General features: G+C 39.7%; 2 protein-coding genes across 3 annotated transcripts in view; one reads left to right on the top strand and one right to left on the bottom strand.

The window, feature by feature from the left end:
• Positions 1–14,698, bottom strand: part of SOCS4 (suppressor of cytokine signaling 4) — a 22,219-nt gene extending 7,521 nt beyond the window's left edge. The window contains exons 1-2 of one of the 2 annotated variants that reach the window (XM_017873671.1): positions 14,331–14,697; positions 9,454–9,582 (exon numbers count right to left, since the gene is read on the bottom strand). The gene's annotated coding sequence lies outside the window, so the exon portion shown is untranslated. Of the gene's footprint in view, positions 1–9,453; positions 9,583–14,330 lie in introns of both variants that reach the window. The other variant, XM_017873672.1, reaches the window with a different exon arrangement.
• The window catches only part of WDHD1 (WD repeat and HMG-box DNA binding protein 1), an 84,482-nt gene continuing 84,259 nt past the window's right edge, over positions 14,695–14,917 (top strand). The window contains exon 1 of the mRNA XM_017873641.1: positions 14,695–14,770. The gene's annotated coding sequence lies outside the window, so the exon portion shown is untranslated. The remainder of the gene's footprint in view (positions 14,771–14,917) is intronic.

The raw sequence follows: 14,917 nt of genomic DNA, 5'->3' as shown, positions 1-14,917 counted from the left end.
GCTCACTGCAAGCTCCGCCTCCCGGGTTTACACCATTCTCCTGCCTCAGCCTCCCGAGTAGTTGGGACTACAGGCGCCCGCCACCTCGCCCGGCTAGCTTTTTGTATTTTTTTTAGTAGAGACGGGGTTTCACCGTGTTAGCCAGGATGGTCTCGATCTCCTGATCTCCTGGTCCTCGATCTCGTGATCCGCCCGTCTCGGCCTCCCAAAGTGCTGGGATTACAGGCTTGAGTCACCGCGCCCGGCCCTACTTAAGTATTCTTATGTGGAATAAGATTTAGGGTTGCCGGGTGCAGTGGCTCATGCCTATAAATACCAGCACTTTGGGAGGCTGAGGTGGCCAGATTACCTGAGGTCAGGAGTTCAAAACCAGCTTGGCCAACACACTGAAACCCTGTCTCTACTAAAAATACAAAAAATTAGCCAGGTGCAGTGGCACACAACTGTAATCCCAGCTACTCAGGAGGCTGAGGTAGGAGAATCGCTTGAACCCAGAAAGCGGAGGTTGTGGTGAACCAAGATCACGCCACTGCACTCCAGCCTGGGGGACAGAAGTGAGACTTCGTCTCAAAAAACAAACAAAACAGATTTAGGGTTAGCTGGGCACAGTGGCTTACATCTATAATCCCAGCACTTTGGGAGGCCGAGGCGGGTGGATCATGAGGTCAGGAGGTCAAGACCAGCCCGGCCAACATAGTGAAACCCTGTCTCTACTAAAAATACAAAAATTAGCCAGGTACGGTGGTGGATGCCTGTAATCCCAGCTGCTTTGGAGGCTGAGGCAGGAGAATTGCTTGAACCCAGGAGGCAGAGGTTGCAGTGGGCTGAGATCACACCACTGCACTCCATCCTGGGTGACAAAGCACGACTCCGTCTTGGGAAAAAAAAAAAAAAGATTTAGGCCAGGAACTGGGGGAAGGGGTCCTATAATCTCAAATATTTTACAAATGAAAAATAAATTTTGTAACTAAAAAAAAAATCAGTCATACTCAACAGTCTGATATGATTGTCTGACTATGTCAGAAGAAAATTTAAAAATCCCAACAGTCAAGTAAATGTCTACAGACACTTGAATCCATTTTCAAAGTAGTGGGATTTGAAACAAGTATCTATATTAGAAAATATGATTGGCAAGTGTTTAAAAGTGTGAACTAATAATAAAGACTTGCTATATAAAGAATTCCATTTCTAAGGCCAGGTGCAGTGGTTCATGCCTGTAATCTCAGCCCTTTGGGAGGCCGAGGTGAGGGATTACCTGTGCTGAGGAGTCTGAGACCAGCCTGGGCAACATGGCAAAACCCTGTCTCTAACAAAAATACAAAAAAATTAGCTGGGTATGGTGGCACACACCTGTGTTCTCAGCTACACAGGAGCCTGAAGTGGGAGGATCGCATGAGCCTAGGAGGCAGAGGTTGCAGACAGCCGTGATCTCGTCACTGCACTACAGTCTGAGTGACAGAGTGAGACCCCAGTTCCAAAAAAAAAAAAAAAAAAAAAATCTGGTGATTAGAGTTATTATGATCAGCCCTCCGTATCCATGGGTTCTCCATCCTCAGATTCAACCAATTGTAGATCGAAAGTATTCGAGGAAAAAATCCCCAATAAATTAAAAGCAACACAGTATAATAACTCTTTATATAGCATTTACATTATATTATTATAAGTAATCTAGAAATGATTAAAAGTATTTGGGAGGACATGTGTAGGTTATGTGCTAATATTACTCCATTTTATTTTAAGGGATTTGAGCATCCATGGACTTTCGTATCTGCAGAGGTCCTAGAACCAATCTTCCACGGATATGCAGAGACAACTGTATTTTGATTTAGTGTGCTCAATGATCTATAACCATTTAAGATCTTTAGGGAAAACTATTTATCTAATTCTGAAAGAAACTTCAAATTGTATTGAATTGTATTCAACTGCATGCTTTGGCTGTTCATTGACTAAATTCCACTGAACAAAAATTAGAAGCAACAAAGTGGGCTGAAGAATATGAAAAGTCATTTATTAATAAGGTTTGAAATGCTTGGCGCTTTTATTTACTAAATGAACTTCACTTCTGAGTGTGACCTCTAGTCTTGTCTCTTTGCTACCTCTAAATTGTGGCATTTCTTCCTTCACTTCCATGAGAGCTAAGCTCTCTACCTGTGTTCTTGATGACATTCTGACCTTTACCAGGGCCCTACTTCAATTTCTCTCTCAAACTTCTTGCTACCTTCAAAAACAACTAAGTCTGCTTATAAAATGTTTCAGTGATTATTATAATGCTTTCTTAGTCATAACTGTTTCCATTTCTACTAAATTTATTTTATTTTTTTAAGACAGGGTCTCTATTGCCCAGGCTTGAGTGCAGTGGTGCGATCATGACTCACTGAAGCCTCGACCTCCCAAGCTCAAGTGACTTTCCTGCCTCAGCCTCTGGAGTAGCAGGGACTACAGGCACACACCACCATGCCAGACTAGTTTTTAAAAATTTTTTTGTAGAGACAGAGTCTCCCTAGGTTGCCCAGGCTGGTCTTGAACTCCTGAGCTCAAGTGGAAGTGCTAGGATTACAGGCATGTGCCACTGAGCCTGGCCCTAAATTTCTCAATGAGTAGTGTAATTTAATTTCCTCTCAAGATGAAAACCACTTTTGTTTTTTTCTCATTATAAAATAAAATTACTCCAGTCAGAAAATGGCTGAGTAAAATCTTTTGCCCCATCCTTCTTTCAGAAGTCAGTACAAACAAGAAAATATGAGAAATAAAATCACAAACCTTTTCTTCAATGAAATGAACAGATATCTATAACCTGAGTCATATAGTAAAGTACAGAAAATGAATGAACAATAACTGACTCAGCAGCAGAGATACAGCTGACAGACATCAGGCACAGAGGTAACACAGATAAGACACAAGCCAACAGAGCAGGTAAAATTCAGGACCCACAAGTACTGGGTGCTACAGAAAGTGTGGGTGGAGAACAGGGTGGAACATGGGGAGATGAGCTGAAATTCTGCCTAAGAGCAGGTAGATTTCTCAGTTTCTTATCCCACATTTAGAGGAGATGGGACATTTATTATTTGAAGAAACTGAACCAGGTGGGCTCAGGACTTTAAATACCAGACACAGCAGAGGGTAGAGGGGAAGATTGGGCCTAAAAAACAGTAACAAAGTAAAAGTTCCTTGCTCTCTTCTGCCATCCAGCTCCCAGAACTACAGCAGCTAGATTTTTATACCTTCCTAATAGAAGAGTGGCAGATACTTTCCTGGAGAAAGAGAATGGCCAAAGAGAAAAGACCTGTCAAAGCTGATAGCTGGGAATCCTGCGATAAAAAGCTAGAACACCCCCCTAGTATACAGTGAAGCACACACATCCACAGGCCCTGGTTACTCACACACAGTTTCCAGGCAGCATAGTTGTACTCTCTAAACTATGAAACAACACTCCTGGGTCATCAGACTTGATATGGTTTGCCTGTGTCCCACCCAAATCTCACTTTGAATTGCAATAATTCCTATGTGTCAAGGGCACAGCCAGGTGGAGATAATTGAATCATGAGGGCAGTTTCCCCTATACTGTTCTCATGGTAATAAGTCTCTCGAGATCTGATGGTTTTATAAATGGGAGTTCCCCTGCACAAGCTCTCTTGCTTGCCACCATGTAAGATGTGATTTTGCTCCTCATTCACCTTGTGCCATGATTGTGAGGCCTCCCCAGCCATGTGGAACTGTGAGTCAATTAAATCTCTTTCCTTTATAAATTACCCAGTCTTGGGTATGTCTGTATTAGCAGCGTGAGAACAGACTAATATAAGACTTTTGAGGAAAACTTCTAACATATATGAAATAAAAAAAAATACGGAATTTGGAGAAAGCAATAACTATGGGAAGAGTAGAAACTAAAATTGACTTATTTCAAGAAAAGATATTACAACTATGAATAAGTAAGATGCTATAAAAAGGAGGTGGGGGCCAGGCACAGTGGCTCATGCCTGTAATCCCAGCCCTCTGGGAGGCTGAGGTGGGAGGATCACCTGAGATCAGGAGTTCAAGACCAGCTTTGTCAACATGGTGAAACCATCTGTACTAAAAATACAAAAATTAGCTGGGTGTGGTGGCAGGTGCCTGTAATCCCAGCTACTGGGGATGCTGAGGCAGGTAGGCTCCAATCTGGGAGGTGGAGGTTGCAGTGAGCCAAGATTGCACCCCTGCACTCCAGCCTGGGTGACAAAAGCGAAACTCCTTCTAAAAAAAAAATAAAAAATAAATTAATTAAAAAAAAAGAGCTGGGGACTACCAGAGTAAGAATTTTTTTGGAAATTAAAAATACGATTGTTAGGCCGGGCATGGTGGCTCACGCCTGTAATCCCAGCACTTTGGGAGGCAGGTGGATCATGAGGTCAGGAGTTCAAGACCAGCCTGGCTAAGATGGTGAAACCCTGTCTCTACTAAAACTACAAAAATTAGCTGGGCGCGGTGGCAGGCACCTGTAGTCCCAGCTACTCGGGAGGCTGAGTCAGGAGAATCACTTGAACCCAGGTGGCGGAGGCTATGGTGAGCTGAGATCATGCCACTGCATTCTAGCCTGGGCGACAGAGTGAGACTCCATCTCAAAAAAAAAAAAAAAAGATTGCTGAAATATATATATATTTTTAATTGAGACAGGGTCTCACTTTGTCATCCAGGCTGGAGTACAGTGGCATAACCTCAGCTCACTGCAACCTCTGTCTCCCAGGGCTCAAGTGATCCTCCCGCCTCAGCCTTCCAAGTAGCTGGGACTACAGGTGCATGCCACCATGCTCGGCTAATTTTTGTATTTTTTTTATAGAGATGGGGTCTTGCCATGTTACCTAGGCTGGTCTCGAACTCCTGGGCTCAAGTAATCTGCCCACCTTGGCTCCCAAAGTGGTTGGATTTCAGGTGTGAGCCACTGCACCTAGCCTGAAATGAAATATTCAATAGAAAAGTTGGTGGGTATGCTTAGGAACTAATACAGCAAATAGGAAAACATGGTTAACTAGACAGAAAAGACAAGAAAATTAGAGATTAATACAGGCATTTCACAGAAAACAACAAAATGGATGGGAGAAATTATTAAAGAAACTATATTAGAAAATTTCCCAGGAATGGCCAGGTGTGATAACTCACGCCTATAATCCCAGCACTTTGGGAGGCCCAGGCGGGTGGATCACCTGAGGTCACAGTTCTAGACCAGCCTGGCTAATATCGTAAAACCCCATCTCTACTAAAAATACAAAAATTAGCTGGGCGTGGTGGCAGGTGCCTGTAATCCCAGCTACTCTGGGGGCTGAGGCCGGAGAATCACTTGAACCCCGGAGGCGGAGGTTGCAGTGAGCCAAGATCATGCCATTGCACTCCAGCCTGGGGGACAAAGAGTGTTTTCGTCTCAAAAACAAAAACAAACAAACAAAAGGTTAGAAAATTTCCCAGGACTAAAGGACAGGCACCTCCATATTGAAAGAGCCCACTCAACATCAAAGTACATTATTCTAATTTTAGAAGCCTAGAGATAAAGAGGAGATACTAAGTCTTTCTGAGAGGGAAAATTCACGCTCACCATGGAAAACCCAAACCAGGCATAAAGTTATAAGGAAAAAAGTAAATATATCCATAATCCCACCATCCAGCAGTAACCACTTTAACATTCTTAGTATCTCTATACATATATATGGATGGCAAGGATGCATTTCCACAGCATAGTGGTGGCAGGCATTAGAAACACGGTTTGAGTCCCTAAGAAGAAATGTGACTTTAATATTTTACTAATGTGCTTGTGTCTTTTTTTCTTTAAATCATAGCCATATGGTAAATTTTTTATTTTGTTATGGTTCACTTTTATTGATGGGCATGCAGTGGGTGTTTCTTGGAAATGGCCAATTTTTATTAAAATATTTCTGGAAGGAAAAAAAAAAAGAAACATGGTTTGAGTCCAGTTTCTGTTTTGTGCTAGCCATATAACCTTGAAACATCAGTCCATTTACATGTAAAATGGAGGTACTAATGCTATCTATTTCATTGGGCTGTTGGGGATTAAATAAAATAATCCATGTACTCAGTTCAGGTCCTAAATGTACTAAGTACTCAATGTATGTTAATATATATGTTAATTTTTTTCTTTTTGTTTTAAAAAGAAACAAAGATTACATATGTTGTTTTGTTAAAGCACCTAAGCCAGTCTTATTGGCTTTACAGTTTTCTTCATAATGAAGAAATTACAGAATACCTCTGTTTCTAGTGCAGTGTTACTACAAGGTAAAGAGATTTTCATGAGCAAATATAATTTTCAGGAGGAAAACTAATGCTTCAAAGTGAAAAAAGATCTATATGTCAGATACAGGTGAAACTCAATAGACCATGAAGTTACAGAACAATTCGATGTCTTTCCCCAAAGAACAACTTCACACACTAGTTTGGTTTTCTTTGGCAAGGCTTACCAACTTGTATGTTACAGGTACCAGTCAATCAAGTGTGTTTGGATTTTAGGTTAGCTGTTTTTACGTGTGCTAATGCTGCAGATGTCCATAAAATAAAGTGAAAAATATCACTGCCCTACTTGAGTTTTCCACACATTTATTGTACTTAAAGAGCTAATGCAGGACGGGTGTGCACGGTGGCTCACGCCTGTAATCCCAGTACTTCGGGAGGCCCAGATGGGTGGATCACCTGAGGTCAGGAGTTTGAGACCAGTCTGGCCAACATGGTAAAACCCTGTCTCTACTAAAAATACAAAAATTAGTTGGCATGGTGGTGTGCACCTGTAGTCCCAGCTACGTGGGAGGCTAAGGCAGGAGAATGGCTTGAATCTGGGAGGCGGCAGTTGCAGTGAGCCAAGATTGCGCCATTGCACCCCAGCCTGGGCGACAGAGCAAGACTCCATCTCAAGGAAAAAAAATAGTTAATGCAATGAAATTTTGTTTTTTTAATTTTTTATTTTTTGAGACGAAGTCTCATTCTGTCGCCCAGGCTGGAGTGCAGTGGCACAACCTCTGCTGCCTGGGTGCAAGTGATTCTCCTGCCTCAGCTTCCCGAGTAGCTGGGATTACAGGCCCCTGCCACTGTGCCTGGCTAATTTTTGTAGTTTTTTTCAGTAGAGACCAGGTTTCGCCATCTTGGCCAGGCTGGTCTTGAACTCCTGACCTCGTGATCCACCTGCCTCAGCTGGACTACAGGCGTGAGTCACTGCGCCCGGCCTGAAAATTTTCTGATTAGTTACTGTTTTGTATCTCTCTCAGAATTAGAGCTTTATATAAATTTCGCATGGCTATTCTTTTGCTAGAGAACTGTAAGTTCATGCTCAAGAAGCCCTACTTTTATAAACTTATTTTTTGCCCCATCGATATATGGTATAGAATGTCATAGGATATTTTAGTCTTCAAAGTCGGAAGAAAATTTTTCGATTCATATTTGTCTAAAAATTACAAAAACTAGTATTAGTACTAAATATGGTTGATAATGTTACCATCATGCATTGTCAGATGGTCATTTGTCTGTGCTGTTCCTAAGAGAAGAATGGGAGTTCCAAAAAGCTGACAAGTTATGGCAGCCAGCCCTCTCCATTTCTTTATTAACTTTCGGTGTGCTGTTTATATCTTTTTGTTTGTTTGTTTTTGAGACAGGGTCTCACTGTCACCCAGGCTGGAGTGCAGTGGTGCAATCTCGGCTCACCGCAACCTCTGCTTCCCAGGTTCAAGTGATTCTCCTGCCTCAGCCTTCCCAGTAGCTGGGATTACTGACATGTGCCACCATGCCTGGCTAATTTTTATATTTTTAGCAGAAACAGGGTTTCACCATGTTGGCCAGGCTGGTGTCGAACTCCTTGACCTCAAGTGATCTACCCGCCTCAGCCTCCCAAAGTGTTGGGATTACAGGCATAAGTCACCGTGCCTGGCCTTACTGTTTATATCTTACTAGAATAGTTCGTGGATTGTATCATTTTAAATAAGAGAATCTTTAAAATACTTTGTAATGAGACATGACCATAAAAATTTTATAACATGCAGGGTTTGCTAATTATCTCAAGGCAAAGTACTTAAATAAGTTGTTGAACTTTTAAGAGGAGTTACGCATTTTTCTTTTACAAAATAACAAGTGTTCTAAATTTCATAACCATTACTGAAACAACAAGTGGCTCTCAGAAACTACTTCGCAGATAGATATATTTTTTTAAAACACATACATTTAATCATTCACTTTTTGGCATAGGTAACATCTTAACAATTACTGAGGAAGTAACTGCTTAAAAAATAACCCTGTGCTATGGAGATAATCTTATTAGAAAAAAGACACTTAGAATTTCTTTCACCATTATTTGATTCTGTTATAAAAAAATGAGAGAAGTATATCAAACTATCATATCTTTATCCTTAAACACATATAAAGAGAATTTTCTAATCTCTTCCAGAAGCTTCTTTGAACCAAAATTCTAAAATATTAAAAAAAAATCATTTTGCTTTCAATAAAATAACTATTAATTTTGGTGAGAGAAAACTTATTTTATTGTTATGAAGACTAAAGGTGAGTTTTTTTGAAAATGTGCTTTGGTATCTTGTCCATACATGTAAAATCTGAATGTAAAAAAAAGTGTAGGTTCTAAATCTGAACAAGTTGTTTCAGATAGCCTATCATTAATTCTTAAAATTTTATAAAAACTTTGTATAAATGCGGTAGAAGAGGAAATGATAAGGTGGCTTTACCAACAATTTTATGTGACACAGAAATCAAAGATGATAGTTTGAAAGATGCTGACAAATCAAAGATCTTTGACTGTAGCTGCAAAGAATCTTTTAAAAGAAGGTGAAAGAATCACTTGGGAAAAGGCTGCTTTGGCTCTTGATTCAATAATTAATTTTTTATGAAGGCTGCTATGTTACATTGCCCTGGGGAGTACAGAATGACATCTTTTTTTTTTTTTAAAGTCATATTTCTTGATGAGCGAAAAGCAAATGTTTAAAAAGTAAGTTTATATAAAAGTCTTCTCAAGAAAACAAGTTCCCAGATTCTGCCACTATTTGGTCCCAGGCTCTTTTACAATGACAACGATAACAGAATGAGTGCCCATTATGTCAATTTTCACTACAAAATATTTAAATAACATTTAGTAATACTGAATAAGGCCGAGAAGGAGAATTTAATTCAAAATTTCTACAGAAAACAATTAAAATCCAATAATTAAAAGGATAAGCTTCATTCATCTGGAAATTCATTAGTATCCTCTATGATGTAGGATAACAGCATTATTGTATACATTAATTATTCATTGAGCTACTTATGTCTACAATGCTGACATACATCTAAGACCACAATTAATGTAAATACTAAATTGAAATAAATTTGATCCTATAAAGAATAATTCAGTATACTACATTAATAATTCACAAATATATTATTATTCTGGTAGTAAATAAGCCTGGGGACTTTCCCTACCAAATTCATGATTCCAAAGTTTACCTGCCATCATGTGCCCAAACAGTCCTTGAAAGCATTCTGATCATAGTCTGTGATATTCGAGTCGGATTCTGTAGAAACACTTAGGCTCCACAAACGGGAGTCACTGGAGAGCAGACAACAGATGAACTCCTTGGAATGTTAAGAAAAAAATGTGAAAACGGGTTTGTTTGTATGGGAAAATATCTGACCTAAAAAACAAACGTTTTTCTCATTACAGAAGCAATACAGGTTCATTTTCCAGTAAATATTTTAAAGTATCTCCTTTTTTCATGCTACTGAGCCAGGGCTCATGGGACTTAATGGCAATTTTTAAAAAAAGAATCATTGATTTGGTAGCACTACACCCTCCTTTCCCTTTCTCCCCACTTTTTCCACGGTTTCCTAACTATAGTTTCCTTATGTCACTTTTCCCCACTCTGTACTCTTGTGGACACTAGTTCTGAAAGATGTTAACACATATTCTGGAGAAAAAAAGGTTCTCTTGTCAAGTAAGTTTGGGAAATGCTTCTCCTCTCAAAGATCACAGTGCATATTTAGCAAATGTTCCCAGGAGATCCTTCAGTAAAGAAATAAATAAGCAACAGAATAAAGAATAGAAATAGAAAGAATAGAAAAAGAATAAAGCATAAGCCATAGCTTCCTGTGTTTAGTTTGCCACAAACCCTTTTGTGGAAGAAAGTTTGGGGAAACATTAATGGGCTAATCTGTTAACATGAATGTACATTCCCTAAGGTTATTAGCTAAAGGAGAGAGGTCTAGGAACCCATCACTGAAGAGGCTAATCTAGAGTGAAGAAAGCAGAAAACTACAAGCTGGCAGTACCTGAACTTCTAAAAGCAGAAGGAAGATTAACAGAATTTAAGAAACAGAATATTTAAGATACAGTACTGAACCATTTTATGGAATAAATTAGATTGAACAGATTTATTTTTTCTTCCAATCTGTAATTTATTATGATAAAAACAATATATGCTCATTGTATAATACATGGACCATTCAGAAAAGTTTAAAAAGGAGGGGAAAAAAGCTATAATTCCATTACCTAAAAGCAAGCAATTTTAACATTTTGGCCTATTTCCTTGAATTCTTTTTTCTTGTGAGACCAATTAAGCATATAAAGAAAATTTTAAAGTTTTAAAGATCTGTAAAAAATTAACAACCTATACTGTTTTTCTCTATACCATACTTAAAAATAAACATGGTAAAGATGAAATAGCATGAGCTGCTAAACTGTCAAATGTGGGCTACAATTCAGACTTTGACACACACTACGTATGTTACCTGGTTTAAAAAAATCTAATTTTGGCCAGGCACAGTGGCTCATGCCTGTAATTCCAGCACTTTGGGAGACCGAGGCGGGCGGATCACAAGGTCAGGAGATCGAGGACCATCCTGGCTAACATGGTGAAACCCTGTATCTACTAAAAAGAATGTACAAAAAAATTAGCTGGGCGTGGGGCGGGCACCTGTAGCCCAGCTACTTGGGAGGCTCAGGCAGGAGAATGGTGTGAACCCGGGAGGCGGAGCTTGCAGCTGAGCCAAGATGGCACCACTGGCACTCCCAGCTGAGCAACAGAGGCAAGACTCCATCTCAAAAAAAAAAAACAGAAAAAAAGAAATCTAATTTAGCTTAAGTTCTCCCTCCCACTGTAAAATCTGGATAATGCCAGCTACCTCATGTTTTTACTGCCAGGAGTAAAATGTATGAAAATAACATACACTGAACTTAAGGAAAACAAGTAGTAACTGCTTACTAGTATTACTCAGAACTTTTCATGTTAGAAGAAGTACATTTCTAAGAATGAGAGGTGGGAAAGTGGCAAAATTCAGAAAAAGGAGAGGGGAAACAAAGGCTACATGTTAAGGCTAGAAAATCTGCACAAAAACGTGCCTTAGAAACCTGAAGTCAAGGAGGCTCTTCCATTTCTGAAATATCACAAAGCACTTTATATTATTCCTGATGTTAAATGTATTATTTTAAAAGTTTTAAATTCTTTAAAACAAAAATTGTAGTTTTGTAGAAGCTAACTTAGTAAATAGATTTAAATAGAAACAAGCAAAGATTTTATAAGATTGTATTATATTTTCTTCACTGTCTTATAACAATTACATATGGTTACATTTAAGGTTGGGTAACAAGTTTTATGTACAAATTAGTAAAAAGTGACTCTAGACTTTATGTTTTACTAAATTCTAAGTTTTGTGGCAACCGCTATGATTTAGAGAATTAATGTGGTAGACTACCTTGGACTAGGTGAAAGACCTGGTTCTATTTCTAGCTCTGACATTTCGCAGGTGCGTGACTAGATAAACACCAGATAAATCACAACTTTTCTTAGTTTTTCTATCTATAAAACACTGATTATCTCATCTTGCTGTAGTAAGGATCTAGTGTTAATGTAATACAAGAATCAAATACTGGCTGTGTTTAGTTAGGGGAACTGGGTGGCTGGGAGTATGAGTAGGGGGGGACTTTTACTGTATTGCCTTTTATATCATATTAAGTATACCTACAGACAAGTACTATTTATCCCCAAATTATGAAATAGGCTAGTAAGTTTCAGGACACATTTGGAAATATACAAATCTTCACATTTCTAAAGTGCGTTCAATGTTTCTTTTTTCAGTACTTTGGTCTCCTTGGCTATTGTTACACTCTTCTAGCCTTACCTTTCACAAGATTAATCATTTTTACACCAAGTACATATTTTACTAGAAAATCATTTTTTAAACTCCTTCTATAAGCCAATACTGATATATCCTCTTAGATAAACCCTGTAAGATCACATGATTTTATATAGGTAATACCATCATCTGTACAATGGCAGTGTACCCGTGTTTTCTCACCCAATTGCCCTTGGGAGCAAACATATTTGTGAGCCTAAGGGTAGTATGAGTGGTAACAACACAGCAAAGCTAATTAACCGTCACTGCAATTGAATCTGTGACTTTGGCATCATTTTCAGTCAGTTCATTTAGCCAGCCACACCTATGGGATAAGCACTGTTAATGATAAATAACTATATTGGGAAAATTTTTGATACTCATATCTGTGACACAGCTACACTGATTTCTTTTTTAAAAAACTATGTTATTTTAACTAACTAGACAATTTTGCTAATATTTAAGTTACACATCTTTCATTACTGCACTATCATCTTGACTATATTGTTTGAATGTCTATTTCCCTCAGCAAGACCATAAACTCACTGAAGGTATTACAATTTGTAGCCATTTAACTGAAACAAATTGAATTGTGAAAACATGATACAAGCAAAAACAAGAATACATTTTTTAATATTTGAAAAATTTACTGGATAAGTATTTAAACAAATCCCACTTTAAACAAAAACCACTAAATATCCACCCAAAGTATCCCTTTAATAACATGAGACATTAATAACAATTACTTTTATATATCCATGAGTATCTCCAATATACTCTAACAATGCGACGGAGGTAGGTGTCATCTCCATTTTAGAGATGAGGAATTTGATTTTCAGTAAAGGAACATATTCAAGGTCACACAATCTGTCAGTTAGAATTAAAACCCAGGACTGTTGAAGTCGGAGGCTCAAGCTTTTACCATACATGCGAAATCTGCAAAGAAAATTGTTCTTTAACCTATGAATCAAACGACTTGATTGATAAGAGAAAAAGACAGATGTGTGGACACCAATCACAGTCTTAAAGTCACATAGGTATTATAGATATTACAGTGAAGGAATTTGTAGCTATAACTTGTTCCAATTTGCAGATTCTTCTTATGCTGAGCTCTGAATAGTACTAACCAGAAATCTCACCTCGCTTTATTCAACATAGAGACGAATATTATGAGAGTTCATCTTGAACTCTATGTACTCTAACAAATATTAAGTTACTTGAACAAAAAAATTTATCAGTCAGTCTATCTAAAAAACAAATGATCTCCAAAAAAAAATTAGGTCACTCAGAAAGCATCATCTCAGGTACCACTGCTCTTTCGGGAGATCAACAGTGGGTTATTTTTCCACAAATCCCAGGTTGTTTTTAAGCCAATCGTTCTTCCTCTTCATTCATATACAAACCTCAGCGTCTAGCAAGGCTATCTGGAGCTCTAGTACTAAAAACGCCTCACACAATGCCACTCACGGTAAGAACACGACGGTTTGCCTGTGTGCTTGCAACTTTTCACAATGGAACTAGACTGAAAAAACAATAGGGAAACCTCTTCAACAGAAAAACGTCTCAGGTAATAAAATAAACGTGATTGATACTAGAAGGTATCACAAAAACGCAGAAAATTCTCAAAGGTAAGTACAAAAGAAAGAATATCATTCTGAAGGTTTTCATCAGAGGCTGGTGTACCAATATGAAGAATGTGAAGATACAAGATAAGCATAAACTTAAACTTAGTGGCCAAGACTTTAGCAGATATTGCATGGATCAAATGTAAGTACTCAACGCTGTTAAGTTGTAACTCTTCTTTTGGTTCTAAACATTCACTTCAGTAAACTTTAGGTGGGATCTGAATAGAGAATATAAGTTATTTTCTTCATAAGGGATATATAGATGGAGTCGCAAAGAATAAGCATTAATTTATACCCCATACCTCCAGGGACCAAGAGAACCAACCGGAACAGAAATTAAGTCATTCCTCCTTTATCTCTACAGAAGCGACAAGGTGATGGCACGAAGGATGCCAAGATTAGAGGCTCTTAAAGATCTCGCCTTCTTTTCTAGAGAAGATGCTCAAAGATCTGTCTGCTGACTGGGCCGCAAGAAGAGACCGGATCCTCTTAGGGATCTGGATATTGTTTCCTAAGAGAAGAGCCTGGAGGGCAGGAAAAAGACCCCGGCCTGCGAGGCCAGGCAGCGGTCACCCTTCCCCCACTCACCTTCCGGAGCACAGCTTAACTGGGGTTGTCCGAGTAACTGCTGCCATCACCATCGCCATCACTCTGGGCGCTTAAGTGGAGAAGGGAGGCCCAACCACTCCTGCACCTCGTGTAGGTCTTACAAAGCAGATGCTTTTCTGCCACCCCCAATCCCGCTTCGGCTTTCCGGTCCCATACCAGCCGTCACGGTCAACGCTTCCGCCGGTTCCCTGGGCGCCGCCACCACTTCCGTGTTCAGCTCCCTCCCTTCCTCCCTCACTTGCCCGGGCAACCGGCTAATTTCCACGCGGAGGGCGCCGTCGCTGACGCCACCACCCCGCGACCTCTGTCGGGACCCGCGCCGGGCGTGGGAGGGTCGGCGCAGGCGCAGTGTGGTGAGCGAGCCGAAGCGCGGGAAGCTGCTCTTGCGGAGCCTCAGTCGCGGAGGCTCGGTCACCCGGGTGAGTCCTTACTCTGACTGCCCGCGCCCACCAAGGAGATGCGTGTTCCCTCTCCTGCTTATTGTCTGACAGACCCTGCGCCTTATCCTGCTGCTGTCACTCGGGTGGGGGAAACCGGGCTGCGGAGAACGTGCTCTGGAGGAGACT

The sequence above is a fragment of the Rhinopithecus bieti genome, unplaced genomic scaffold (genome assembly GCF_001698545.2).
Source record: "Rhinopithecus bieti isolate Rb0 unplaced genomic scaffold, ASM169854v2 scaffold_7985, whole genome shotgun sequence".
Classification (NCBI taxonomy): domain Eukaryota; kingdom Metazoa; phylum Chordata; class Mammalia; order Primates; family Cercopithecidae; genus Rhinopithecus; species Rhinopithecus bieti.
The sequence above is the reverse complement of the archived record's forward strand: the minus strand, read 5'-3'. Positions and strand labels throughout refer to the sequence as shown.